Consider the following 13611-nt stretch of genomic DNA (forward strand, 5'->3'; position numbering starts at 1 on the left):
CATCAGTGCATAAGGTTAAGCATTTTATGTGTAATCTGTAAAAGAGCTGTAGGAAAAAGTAACACAAAATACATAGGAGAAATCTGAATTTGCATAGATAAAATCTGCAAGGTCTTTAATAGCCCCTGTGTGATTGAGGGCTGTACAATGTCTCCTAAGTAGCCATTGTTTAACTTTAGTGGATAACTGAAAGCCACAATTAAAGAAATGTAAACCTTTCGATTTTCTTTATAAGCACAAGCTTAACTCTCCATTCAATAGAGAATTCAACAAGCAGTAAGCATGTCATTACAAAAATTAAAAGAAAAATAGGAAGCAAAAGACAGGGTGAGACTGAGGAAGGGAGGGTACAGTGGGAAGGGTTGTTATGCTTTTGAAATTCTGTATATAAAATACATGACATTTGTTTCCTTTATGTAAATAAAACAATAGAAAGAAATTTAAAAAGAAATGTAAACCAAAATATTATTTACCTTTTTGTCATGAACTGTATCCTAGATGTAGTTATTATCAAAATGCCTAAATACACTCAGTAATCTCCATAAAACTAAGATAACCCAACATGCTATGTTTATAATGTTCTGTATTGGGAAGTACAAAGTACCAATATTTTTGCCAAAATAACAAACCAAATCTGTCAATTTTTTATATCTAAAAAACATTTAACAGCAATTATAAGGGTCAGAAAAATGTGTCACTATCAATCAGCAAGATCCAAAATGTGGAAAATTAACCTGATTTGTTCCTAAAATTAATTTTAAAATTAGTAAGGTACTAAATAAGGGAGTTAAGAAATATGTGAACCAAATCAAAACATGAAGATGTTATGGATAAAGGAATCTATAGTAGTTGTTTTGGAGGTTGGCACTGTGGCTTGGTAGGCTAAGCCTCCTCCTGCGGCGCCAGGATCCCGTGTGGGCCCTGGGTTTCTGTTCTGGCTGCCCCTCTTCAATCCAGCTCTCATTTATGGCCTGGGAAAGCAGTGGAGGACTGTCCAAGTGGCTAGGCCCCTGCACCCATGTGAGAGACCCAGGAACTCCTGGCTCCTAGCTTCAGATTGGCCCATCTCAGGCCATTGTGGCCTTTTGGGGAGTGAATCAGTGGATGGAAGACATTTTTCTCTGTCTCTCCCTTTGTCTGTTAGTCTACCTCTCAAATAAATGAAGAAAATCTTCTTCTTGAAAAAAATATATTTATTGAGAAAACTGTAGTGAATTCGGTATATGTTTATAATGTTAGATTGGTTATCAATCCATTCTGAGGTATGAAATTGGAGTTGTGTAACACTTCAAAATAATCACTGAAACTGGAGGTAGAGGTAAGATATTATTGCCTGTGTGATATTAACTGAATTTGGCTAATGATGAAGGGTACACTGAACCATTCTCTTTACTTTGTTATCAGTTTAAAATTTTTAAGAAAAACATTCAAAATCACTATGTGTAATCTACTACACTAATATAAAATAAATCACATAATGATTCTGGTTTGTGTAAGAATATATTTGATTAATTTGGTTTCTATTTATGATATGAAAATTCTATGTATACATTTTTGTTATTTACTTGAAACACAGAGAAACGGCAATGGTTTCGGGAGCCATCTCTTCTCTGCTATTTCTCTCCTCAAGTGCCTGCATCAGGTGGGACGGGGCCAGGCAGAGGCCCTGGGAACTCAGACTGGGTTTCCCATGTAGAGGGCAGAGATCCTTGAGCACATGTGAAAGAAAGAAAAGAGGTAATACCCAATGTAAAAACAGTATGTCCAAAAGCACTATAGGAAATGCATTAAATTTTAAATTATTAAAAAAATTACTCCACTTACTTTGGAGTTGTGGTGAAGATTCTTGGTCTTCTCTCTTCCTTTCTATTTGCTGACATTTCTAGACAGTGTAATAAGTCAAATGGGAGAGTGTAAGATTGACAAAAATAGAAAAAAGAAATCCATTATTTGCAGGTGTTTACCTTGTTACATAGAAAATCCAAAATATTATACAAACTATTATAGTTAGACAAACTGAATAGTTTCCAGATACAGAATGAATGAATGTTAACCTTTTACATTTTATTCTAGCATTAATACTAGTTACTAATTTCATATTTGTTAATAATGATGTCATATATTTTATTATTTATAGCACCATCAAAAATAAAATGCCATCAAAGACAAAAAATGAAAAATAAATAAAAATATTACAAAACTTGTGCATAGGAAACTACAGAGACAAAGACAGGTGCTGACTCAGCATTTAATTTACCCATGGAGTCCTTGTATTGCATGTTGAAGTGGCTGGAGTAGAGTCCTGATTGCTGATTCCAGCTTCTTGACAGCTCACCTTGGGATGCAGCAGGTGAAGAGTAAAGGGCCTGGGCTCCTACTTTCCCTGTGAAAGACCCAGATTGATCAGGCTTCTAGCTATGGGCTTGCCCAAGCCTGACTGTTGCAGGCATTAGGGGTGTGAGTTAGTAGACAGAATATCTTGCTCTTCCTCTGTCTCCCAGCCTTTCAAATAATAAATCATTTTCTATGAACAATAGTAAAACTACTCAAATGAACAAATTGAGGAATATAATCTGCTCATGAATTAAATCTCACACAAAGCATTATGGGCATTTTAATGTGGGTTCTAGAATCAGAACATGCCCTTTGTCATGAAAACATTAGACAAAGCATCCTGAAGCAGAAGTGGAACAATTTCCTCCATCGCTATCAAGTTTCCAAGAAGCTGTTACAAGTAAGAGTGTGACATGAAAGCCAGAATGGGAGGGGAACAGAACCATGGTAGAGACTCGAGAAGGAGGGACACAAGCCTAGATCTCAGCAATTTATCATGCAGAAGGATGAGGAAGGGATTTTTTAAATTAATGATTGACTGAATAGGAAAAAAGCTCACAAATGTGATGATTCTTACACCATACAACAATGATGCCAGGTGGGCTGTAGATTTAAATACAAAAGACACCTTGAATAAAAGATAAGAGAGCCAGCGCCATGGCTTACCAGGCTAATCCTCCGCCTTGCAGCGCCGGCACACTGGGTTCTAGTCCCGGTCAGGGCACCGGATTCTGTCCCGGTTGACCCTCTTCCAGGCCAGCTCTCTGCTGTGGCCCAGGAGTGCAGTGGAGGATGGCCCAAGTGCTTGGGCCCTGCACCCCATGGGAGACCAGGAGAAGCACCTGGCTCCTGGCTTCGGATCAGCGCGATGAGCTGGCCGCAGCGGCCATTGGAGGGTGAACCAACAGCAAAAAGGAAGACCTTTCTCTCTGTCTCTCTCTCTCACTATCCACTCTGCCTCTCAAAAAATTAAAAAAATAAAAAAAAAAATAAAAAGATAAGAGAAAATTTCACATATTACCATAGGAATTTTTTGTTAGATATGCAGTACTGGAAGGTTACATGAAATAATGTCATTAAGATTATGTTAAAATTAAAAACTTAATATGAACAAAAAAGTGAGAGAGTAAGACAGGCTGGAGAACGAAGGCACACATTTGTAATAACCAAAGTAGTTGCCCAGAGTATGTCAAATTTTCTTTTTTTTAAGATTTATTTATTTATTTGAAAGTCAGAGTTACAAAGAGAGAGAAGGAGAGGCAGAGAGAGAGAGAGAGAGAGAGAGAGAGGTCTTCCATCCACTGGTACACTCCCCAGTTGGCCACAATGTTTGGAGCTACAGCGATCCGACTCCAGAAGCTGGGAGCTTCTTCCAGTTCTCCCATGCAGTGCATGTGCCCAAGGACTTGGACCATCTTTTGCTTTCCCAGGCCGTAGCAGAAAGCTGGATTGGAAGTGGAGCAGTTGGACTCCAACTGGCACCCATATGGGATGCCGGCACTGCAGGCAGTGGCTTTACCCACTATGCCAAAGCGCTGGCCCTTATATCAAATTTTCTAAGATTTGATTTTAAAAAAAGAAAACTTTCATTAAGTGAATGGGCACATGAGTCAAAGAAGCACTTTAGAACAAGTTAGTTCAAATGGCTATAAACATATCACAAAATGTTGGACAACATTAACATAACATAAATTAAAATTCATATTGAAATGGGAATTTTATTCTGAATTGCCCACAGCAGGCTTTTTATCCCCACACTGTCTGTGACAGCGCAGGGGCTTTTGGAGTCTGACAGTCTGTCTTCACCAGGATGACCTCCGTCTTCTGTATGTGAAACAACAGCAGTGATGTTACTCAAACAAGCTGTAAGGACAAAACTTGCGAGATGTCTGTGAAAGTTGATTTTAATGCATTCCAGCCTTAATTGACTGTGAACGAGAACAAACGTATTTTGCTGCCACATCTTCATTTACTCTCAGGGTTAAATTTCAGATTGGCATTAATATGTTGGCCTATTTTTGTATGACATTTGGGTTTATAGGGTTGCCATGCTATGGGTTCTCTACATTTTTAAATTTTTTTTTATATAAAGGGAGCAGATTCCATGTATTTCATATATACTCCTCCTCCCCTCCCTTCTCCTTCCTTTCTTATTTTTATTGTATTTTTAAAAAAATTTGGACATACTTTCAATTTTCTTTATAACCATAAGTTTAAGCCCCCACTAAATGAAGACTTTAACAAGTTAAATAGAAACACCAGCATTCCTCTGAAATATTGCAAGGGTTATAAACAATAATCAAATTGCAATATGTCAGCTTTACTCATATACATTACAGTTTTTATATTAGTTACTGTAAATCAGAGAAAACATAATCGCTCTCTTCTCAGAACTAGCTTATTTCACTAAGCAAAATCATCTCCACTTGCATTTATTTTGTTGCAAAAGACAGGATTCCATTCTTTTTCATCATTGAGTAGTATTTAATTGTGTCTATATACCACATTTTCTTTAACCGGACAGCAGTTGATGGACATTTGGGTTGACTCCGTATCTTGGCTATTGTGAGTTGAGCATGAGAGTACAGAAAATTCTTTCATATGTTGAATTAATTTCCTTTGGGTCAATTCCCAGGAGTGAAATGGCTGGATCACGAGGTAGATCTATTTTCAGATTTCTGAGGAATCTCCATACTGTGTTCCCAAATGGTTGTATTTCGTTTACATTCCCACGAACAGTGTATTAGGGTAACTTTTTACACATCCTTGCCAGTAGTTCCATGCAATCCAAAACTGCAGTCACAGAAGTTGTCATTTTTTGATGTTTGGATAATAGGCGTTCTAACTGGAATGAGGTGAGACCTCATGGTAGCTTCTTATTTGCATTTCCCTGATGACTAGTGATTGTGAACATCTTTTCATGTGTCTATTGGCCACTTGTATTTCATTCTGTGAAAAATGTCTGTTTATATTCTTATCCCATTTCTTTACTGGGGTTTTTGTTTTGTTATTGGTGAGTTTCTTGAGTTCCTTTTATATTCTGGATGCTAATGCTTTGTTAGGTGAATGGTTTGCAAATATTTCCTCGCACTATGTTAGTTGCCTCTTTGTTGACTATTCACTTTGCTGTGCTTAAAATAATCCCATTTATCTGCTTTTTTTTTCTTTTATTGCCTATACTTCCAGTGTCTTATCCAAGATGTCTCCTCCTAGGCCAATATCTTACAGTGTTTTGCCACATTTTTGTTCTAATAATTTAATCATATTAGGTATTAGGAATAGCTCCTTGATTCATTCTTGGTTGATTTTTCTAAAGAGTTTAATGTAGGAGTCTTGCTTCATACTTCTGCATGTGGATATCCAATTTTGTCAGCAACATTTGTTGAAGAGACTGTCCTTTCTTCTGGGAATTATTTTAGCTTTTTAATCAAATATTAGTTTTAGATGTCTGGATTAATTTCTAGTGTGCCTAATCTGTTCCATTGGTCCACATGGCTATGCTTCTGACAGTTCCATTATGTTTTATTATAACTGCTGTTTAATGTGTCTTGAAATCTGATATTTTGATGCCTCCAGCTTTGTTTTTAGTATTTACAATTACTTTAGTAGTTGTATTTCCAAATGAATTTTAGGGTAGTTTTCTAGATCTGAGAAAATTGTCCTTGGTATTTTGTTTGGGATTGCATGGAATCTAAATTGTCTTGAGTACTATGGTCATTTTGATGATATTAATTCTTCCAATCCATGAATATGGGAAGATTTTTCCATTTTTTTTGTCATCTTCTATTTCTTTCCTTAATGTTTTATAACTTTCAATATAGTAAATTTTCACATCCTAAGTTAGATTTCTCCTAAGGACTTTATGTTTCTTTGTAGATTTTGTGAATAGGGCTTATAAGTTCTTTCTCAAATATGGCATTGTTTATATCTACAAGTGCTACTGATTTTTGTGTATTGCTTTTATATCTGGTAACTTTGCCAAACTCTCTAATGAGTTCCAATAATCTCTTAGTCGAATCTTTTGACTTGCCTATGTATAGGATCAGATAATTTGCAGACAGGGAAAATTTGACTTCCTCCTTTCCAATTGGTAGCCCTTTGATCTCTTTCTTGCCTAGTGACTCTGACTAAAACTTCAACTATATTGAATAGTAATGATGACAGTGGACATCCTTGTCTAGATCTGAATCCTAGTGAAAATGCTCTCAGCTTTTCTCCATGCAATATGATGCTGGCTCTGGGTTTGATTGTGTTCAACTATGTTCCTTTTATACCCAATTCAGTTCAGGTTTTTTTTTTTTTTTTTTTTTTTAATGAAAGGACATTGTATTTTATGAAATGCTTTCTCTGCTTCTACTGAGATAATAATATGGCTTTCATTCTTCAATTTGTTAGTGTAGTGTATCACGTCTATTTGTTTGCGAACATTGAACCATCCTGCATGCCAGGGATAAATCCCACTTGGGCTGAGTGGGTGATATTTTTTATGTATTGCTAGGTTCAATTACCTAATATTTTCCTGAGGATTTTTACATCTAGGTTCATCAGGGATATTGGTCTATAGTTATCATTCATTGTTGCACATTTTTCTGATTTTGGAATTAAGGTATTGTGGCCTCTTAGAAGGAGTTTAGGCGAATCCTCTCCCTTTCAACTGTTTTGAACAAGTTATGAAGAATCTGGATTAGTTCTTTAAAAGTTTGGTTGAATTCAGAAATTATACGTTCAGGTACTGGGGTTTTCTTTCTTTGAAAGGTCTTTATTACTGATTCAATCTCCATTTTGGTTATTTGTCTGTTTAAGCTTTCTTTGTCTTTGTGCCTAAGTTTTTGTAAATTTTATGTGTCCAGAAATATATCCATTTCTTCTAGACTTTCCAATTTTTTGGCATATACCTGTTTTTAGTAATCCTGATAATTATATTTATTTCTGTGGTATCCATTGTAACATTTCCTTTTTCATCTTTAATTTTATCAATTTGGGTCTTCCACTTTTTTGGATAGTTGGGCCAATGGTTTATCAGCTTTGTTTATTTTTTAAAGTCCCCCATTGCATTGATATCTTGCTTTTTTCTTTCAAATTTCAATTTTGGGGACCAGCGCTGTGGCACAGAGGGTTAAAGCCATGGCCTGAAGTGCCAGAATCCCATGTGGGTGCCAGTTCCAGTCCCGGTTGCTCCTCTTCCAATTCAGCTCTCTGCTATGGCCCAGGATAGCAGTAGAAGATGGCTGAAGTCCTTGGGCCCCTGCACCGCGTTGGGGAACTGGAAGAAGCTCCTGGCTCCTTGCTTTGGATTGGCGCAGCTCTGGCCATTGCGGCCTTCTGGGGGGTGAACCAACGGATGGACGACCTCTCTCTCTGTCTCTACCTCTCTCTGTAAGACTGTCTTTCAAATAAATAAAATAAATATTTAAAAAAATAAATACATAAATTTCAGTTTTGTTTATTTTTTTTTTTATTTTTGTCACTGGAATTTATTTATTTTCTTTTTTTTTTAACTTTTATTTAGCAAATATAACTTTCCAAAGTACAGCTTATGGATTACAATGGCTTCCCCCCCTATAACTTCCCTCCCGCCCGCAACCCTCCCAAATCCCCCTCCCTCTCCCACTCCATTCACATCAAAATTCATTTTCAATTATCTTTATATACAGAAGATCAATTTAGTATATAATAAGTAAAGATTTCAACAGTTTGCACCAACACAGAACATGAACTATAACATACTGTTTGAGTACTAGGTATAGCATTAATTCACATTGAACAACACATTAAGGACAGAGATCCTACATGAGGAGTAATTGCACAGTGACTCCTGTTGTTGACTTAACAAATTGACACTCTTGTTTATGGCATCGGTAATCTCCCTAGGCTCTTGTCATGAGTTGCCAAAGCTATGAAAGCTTTTTGAGTTCACTGACTTTGATTTTATTCAGACAAGGTCATAGTCAAAGTGGAAGTTCTCTCCTCCCTTCAGAGAAAGGTACCTCCTTCTTTGATGACCTGTTCCTTCTACTGGGATCTCACTTGCAGAGATCTTTCATTTAGGTGTTTTTATTTATTTTTTATTTATTTTTATTTTTCGTTTGCCAGAGTGTCTTGGCTTTCCATGCCTACAATACTCTCATGGGCTCTTCAGCAGATCCGAATGCCTTAAGGGCTGATTCTGAGGCCAGAGTGCTATTTAGGACATCTGCCATTCTATGAGTCTGCAGTGTATCCTGCTTCTCATGTCGGATTGTTTTCTCCCTTTTTCATTCTATCAGTTAGTGTTAGCAGACACTAGTCTTGTTTGTGTGATCCCTTTGACTCTTAGACCTATCAGAGCCATCAATTGTGAACTGAAATTGATCACTTTGACTAGTGAGATAGCATTGGTACATGCCATCTTGATGGAATTGAATTGGCATCCCCTGGAACATTTCTAACTCTATCATTTGGGGCAAGTCTGATTGAGCATGTCCCAGATTGTACATCTCCTCCTTCTCTTATTCCCACTGTTCTATTTAACAGAGATCACTTTTCAGTTAAATTTAAACACCTAAGTAAAATTGTGTGTTAATTACAGAGTTCAACCAAAACTATTAAGTAGAACAAAAAAATGCTAAAAGGGATAAAGTATTAAGTTGTACATCAACAGTCAGGACAAGGGCCGATCAAGTCACTCTTTCTCATAGTGTCCATTTCATTTCAACAGGTTTCCTTTTTGGTGCTCGGTTAGTCGTCACCGATCAGGGAGAACATATGACATTTGTCCCTCTCGGACTGGCTTATTTCACTCAGCATGATGTTTTCCAGATTCCTCCATTTTGTTGAAAATGACCAGATTTCATTGTTTTTTATTGAAATTTTATTTCTTCACTAAATTTTATCACTTATTTCCTCTTTCTAATTTTTTTCTGGTGTGTTCTAGTTTTTCTATGTCCATAAGTGTACTGTTACGTCATTTAACAATGTCTTTCCAAATTTCCGATGTAGGCATGGATTGCTATACATTTTCTCCTTAGCATTGTTTTTGCTATATCCCATAAGTTTTGATATGTTGTCATCTACTTTCATTTTTTGGATTTTTTTTATTTTCCCTATGATCCAGTATTCATTAAGAAGCATGTTGTTCAGTCTCCATGTGTTTGCATATTTGCATATTGCCTAGGGTTTCTTATGTTGTTAATTTTCAGCTTCATTGCATTGTAGTCAGAAAAGATATATGTTAGAATTTCAGTTCTTTTGAAATTGTTGATACTTGTCTCATGGCCTAGCATATAGTCTATCCTAGAGAACACTCCATGCACTATTGAAAGAATGTGTATTCTGCAGCTGTGGGATGAAATATTCTCTACCTATCAATTAGATCAATTTAGTAAGTAGTGTAGATTAGCTCTGTTGCTTCTTTGCAGATTTTTTTGTCTAGCTGACCTGTCTATTGATGAAAGTGGGTGCTGAAGTCGCCCATTGTTATCGTATTGGAACCTTAGATCCATTAACATTTATTTTAAAATAACAAGGAGCCCTAGTGTTTGCTGCATGTACATTTACTATAGTCATATGTCCCATTGAATTGATCCCTTGTACATTACATAATATAGGGCCAGCATTGTTGTGTAGTGGCATAAGCTGCTGCCTGCAGTGTTGACATCTCTTATGGGTACCCATTCAAGTCCAGGCTGCTACACTTCTGATCAAGCTCCCTTCTAATGTGCCTGGGAAAGCAGAGGAGTATGGACCAAGTGTTTGGGCCCCTGTACCCACGTGGAAGACATGGAGGAAGCTCCTGGTTCCTGGCTTTAGCCTGGCCCAGCCCTGACTGTTGTGGTGATTTGGGGGGGTGAACCAGCATATGCAAGACTTTCTCCCTCTCCCTGTCCCTCCTCCTGTCCCCCTCTTTCTCCTTCCACCTCTCCCTCTCCCCTATGGCTTTCAAATAAGTAAATCTTTAAAAAATTACATAATGATCTTCATGTGTTTTAACAGTTTTTGTCTTAAAATCTACTTTGACTGATATTAGGATGGCTACCCCTGCTCTTTTTTGGTTTCTGATTGCATGGAATGTCTCTTTCTATCCTTTGCTTTCAGTCTATGTGTATTGTATTGATTAGGTGTGTTTCTTGTAGGCAGAATATAGATGAATCTTACTTTTTTTTGACAGACCAAGTTAGAGAGAGAGAGACAGACAGAAAGGTCTTCCTTTTTCCGTTGGTTCAGCCCCCAAATGGCCACTATGGCCGGCGTGCTGCGGCCGGTGCCCTGCACACCAATCTGAAGCCAGGAGCCAGGTGCTTCCGCAAGCACTTGGGACATCCTCCACTTCCTTCTGGGGCCACAGCAGAGAGCTGGACTGGAAGAGTAGCACCTGGACATAATCCGGTGCCCCAACTGGGACTAGAACCTGGGGTGCCAGTGCTGCAGGCAGAGGATTAGCCAAGTGAGCCATGGCGCCGACCAGGATCTTACTTTTTGATCTGTATAGCTAGTCTGTATCTTTAATTGGAAAGATTAGGCCATTTACATTCAAGGCTATTGATAAGTAAACTTGTCCTGCCATTTTTCCATAAGTATTCCTATTACTTGGATCTTTTTACTTTTACTAGAAGGTTTTTTGCCTTCACATTCTTTCATGATATTTTTATCTTCTCTGTTTCTGTCTGTAGTGCATCCATAAGTATCATTTTAAGGCTGATAAGTATGGTAAAGTCTTTCAATTTCTTTCTTTTTTTTTTTTTGAAGGCCTTTATTTTACTTTCATTTATATATGAGAGCTTTATTGGCTATGGTATTTTGGGTTGGTATTTTTTACCTTTTAAGAATCAGACTATATCCCTCTATTCTCTTCTAGTCCGAAGAGTTTCTGATGAGAAATCCGCTACCAATCAAGTTATTTTGTACAATGTTCAGACTTCCTGTTTCTTACCTGATAGTACAGTGTTCCTACTAGGATGACATTTTTATTAGGATCATTAATGGTAAAACCAGAGAATGCAAGATCTCTCTCTCCCTCTCTCCTATCCCTCACTTCTCCCCATCTTTCCCTCTGTCTCTGTTATTCTGCCTTCAAATAAATAAATCTTTAAAGACAAAAACACATAAAAAAAAACAACAAAAATTATAACAATTCAGGTCTGGAAATTTGCACTATAAAATTTCAAACATTCCTCCCTTCGTTGATGTTGTCATTATAGGCCCTGTTTACTTGAATTCTCCCAGGTTCCATCCAGAGACAAAAAGAAAAACCAGTGCAGGGCAGACTGAGGCATTGCTGGTGTTTCAGCATCTTTAGCGCGGGTCTCGGTGATGTGGTATAGTAATGAATTTCTTGTGTCAGCTGGGTATCAGTGGGGCAGAGTGTTTTACTGACAATGCAGTTTGGGCTGCCTCTACCTGAGCTATGGTTTTGTGTTTCTCCAATTATGAACTCTTCCTTCCTCTCCACACTGCTGATCTATCTCGACTCGTGTCCCCTGTGGTATGTATTTTATGACTCTAAAACCATTTTGAAGTAATTTGGTAGACTTTCCTACGATTTTGACAGTGGGACCAACATCACTGTACCATACAGATATCAAAATTATAGAATTAAGGGAGAAGATTTTTATTTCAGATTTGGGATCAAAATGTCATAAAAATATCTTAGAATAGTGATGAGTAAGTATCATTTTATAGATACTGGCTCTTCAGTTTCTTCAAAATTGAATCATGAATTTTTAAAATCATAGATAAAGCTATATCAATTTATGGCCTAAAGCATGCATAAAAGATAAGTAAAAATTATGCTGGCTTTTCATATTAAAAAGTCTGCATTTCACAGTCTTCACAGACGTGTTTTTTTCTTGTTTTATCTACGATTTAATTTAAGTGGCAAAGTCAAACTTTGGAGATGTCTCTTTTTTCCTTATACTTCATGAGAAGCGTATTCTCTTTAATCCTGGGTTGCACTGGAGTCGTTTGTTTGCTTCTACTGCAGAGCTGGCATGTCTGCCCCTCCCTTTCACAAGGGTTCTGGCAACAGTTTTCAAAGGAGATAAAGAAAGTCTCTTTTTACAGAAGATGTTGCTCGTGGAGAAGGTGAATCTGAATTATTGATAGGCTCACTCATCCAAAGAGTTGACCGGGGTGGCTGTGGTGACCACCTGCTTTCGCTGGGTTCTGCCTTAGGCATGACTCCTGCCAGCTCTCTGGACCCTGCCAGAAACAGCAGCCTTATTCTAGGCTCCTTTTCCTGCAGGGCGCTTTTAGAAGGCTTGGCTGTTCACAGGTACAAAGGAGAAATTCCGACAAAGCACAGACCCAAAGGAAATAGGAAAGGTCTTTAAAAAGTTTATGGAAAACGAGTATTATTGAAAAACAAAATCTCTGCATGGAATTCAGTTTTATGCCGTTTTAATTCCACTTTTTCCATGAACTTTTCAAAGTGGGTGTCTGGTGACAGATGAGTGCTAACTTCAGTAATGAGAGAGGGAGAAGACAACAAAGCCTCTATTAATAAAGACTCACAGGAAAGGCAGCAGAGCTGTTGTAAGTCATTTTCCTAAAATGAAGTAATTGGTAACATAGCTGAAGAGCTGCACCACAGGCTCTGTTTTTGTTTTGTTTTCATTTTCACCAGGAAGTTAAGTAATGACTTACCAAGAGACCTAGAGGCAGGTGTATTCTTTATCTTTGAAGGAAAGGGAGTTTCCTTTATTTGAGTACAGCTTGCCTGTGTGCTGAATGATGGGTAAGCAGAGGAGGGTGAACGGTTGAAGGAGTGATTAGGCTATAGCCTCATTTTTAAAAAAAGAGATTCTGGAAGAAAATTTCTTAGATTTAGTCCATTTTTGTCTCATGGATTATACAGAAGATTGGGACATGGTGAAACTCTCTGTAGATTTTTATTGTTCCCAAAGTTCATTGGTAGTTTGGTTAAATTTTCCCCCTGCTGATCCTGGAAAAGTGGGGTGCATTGTGTCTCCACAGCAGAAAATACTGATATAGTAACCTCATGTCTTCCTTTTCTTTCAGTCATGAGCTGAGGGAAAGAAAAATGTACCAACAGACTATTTGTGAGATAGGGTAAAACTTAACTTGTTCTCACTGTATTTTTAAAAATGCATTGAAATGATTAGCCATCTTTGTCAGTGTAAGCCAATGGTGATATCATCTCCATTTTTTCAATACTATCCCTTTTAATCATCTCACTATTTAAAGTTTTTGATTAACATAATATTTGTAGAGTTTATAAGATACAGTACAATATGTAAAGTATACACACACACATACACACACATGGCAACAGCCAGGGCT

The sequence above is a fragment of the Lepus europaeus genome, chromosome 9 (genome assembly GCF_033115175.1).
Source record: "Lepus europaeus isolate LE1 chromosome 9, mLepTim1.pri, whole genome shotgun sequence".
NCBI classification, from domain to species: domain Eukaryota; kingdom Metazoa; phylum Chordata; class Mammalia; order Lagomorpha; family Leporidae; genus Lepus; species Lepus europaeus.